This window comes from Populus trichocarpa, chromosome 18, assembly GCF_000002775.5.
Source record: "Populus trichocarpa isolate Nisqually-1 chromosome 18, P.trichocarpa_v4.1, whole genome shotgun sequence".
Classification (NCBI taxonomy): domain Eukaryota; kingdom Viridiplantae; phylum Streptophyta; class Magnoliopsida; order Malpighiales; family Salicaceae; genus Populus; species Populus trichocarpa.
Window position 1 is genome coordinate 3,922,436 of NC_037302.2, and position 1,537 is coordinate 3,923,972.

General features: G+C 35.4%; 1 pseudogene; it reads right to left on the minus strand.

The window, feature by feature from the left end:
- Positions 1 to 416: 416 nt before the first annotated feature.
- LOC127904679 (uncharacterized) lies at positions 417 to 917 on the minus strand (annotated as a pseudogene).
- Between the last annotated feature and the right edge of the window lie 620 nt (positions 918 to 1,537).

Below are 1,537 nucleotides of genomic sequence, written 5' to 3' on the forward strand. Positions count from 1 at the left end.
TCAGCTCAATCAAACAACAAATAAGTAAAAAACAATTATGTATTTTAATTGTCAAAAAAGAAAAAAAATAGGAACGACCAAAGAAATATCTCATAAAAAAATAAGATGAAAAATTAAAAATAAAAATATTATTATAATTTATAATAAAAAATCTCTTAATCTATTACAATTTTTGACTCGATTTAACTTTTGTTATAATTTTACTGCATTTATAGTAGAGCTGGTTTGAACACCATTGGATGAAAGGTTTCAGATTAATTTAAATTTGGTACGAGTCACAAGCTCCCAATAGAATCATAATATAACTTTAATTTTATATATATATATATATATATATATAGAGAGAGAGAGAGAGAGAGAGAGAGAGAGAGAGAGAGAGAGAGCCCAACATAAAAAACCAAATTCCAATACGCACGCAGCTTTCTTAAGTAAAGTTATTACGCAGATAGGACAGCCTGCTCCATGTTTTGGCTCATGAACTGGAGACAGTTGCTAATGTAAGAGTTCAAATCTCCACCCTTCCATTGGATCAGCAACGAATGACCACTCGATCTTGCATCCATTTTGACATCTCCATTGATTTGCAAGACTTCGATGGTGGCCACATGACTTAAACCCAACGTTATTTTTCATGATATTATAGCTTATACACCGTTCGATTGGATTGGTCATGAGTACCTTCTCTTTGGCCCAGCTGATCTTAATCTCTTCCTGACGGCCTTCCGATGCTATTGTGGTGCTAGCAGCACAGTATTAAACCTGTCTAGGCTGGCCTAGCTCACCCTCCACTTGGTAACTTGTGTCCGCTGTTGGTATCCACTTGTGTATATTATAGAAGTCCTCCCAAGAAAGACCATACTTTGTCTGCTGGGACTTTTACCTCAGCCTTCCCATTTAAGCTGTGTTTCTTCTTCCATGAGTGGATGAAGGGAATAATGTTAGTTTATAAATAGGGTGGAGATGGCTCAATCTAACAGCACTACGTTGTAATGCTGGCAATGTATACATCTGCCATTTTGGTAAAATCAATGAATTGTTGAATTTTCAATTGGTGTATCTAAAGTAAACGTGTACCAGAATGGTCGACTAATTGCATGACCCAGTTGTCACATGCAATTGAAAAAGACTTTAGCACTTAATAAACAAGAATGATAAAATAACACAGTTTAGAGAATACTTAAACTAACATAATTTACAATAAAAAGAGATGATAGAGAGAAAAACAAGGAAATAAAGAAAAATCATGGAGACATACTAAAATTCTAATGACAACATCATTGGTATCGTTAGAAAGATATCGATGAGACGAATCCAACAGCACCAAGAAAGATCGTGAACGGTGACCGAAATGGCACACGAGCCGTCCAAATATATCAGGGTTTATTTACCTTCAAACAACTCGTGTGACACACTTTGATTACTGTTGGTGGCCTTCCTTGATGTCATTGGATTCGTTTCGTCAAGTTCTTTCCAACAGTACTAATGGTATCGTCATCGGAGCTTCAGTATGTATCCAGGATCTTTTCATTTTTTTTAC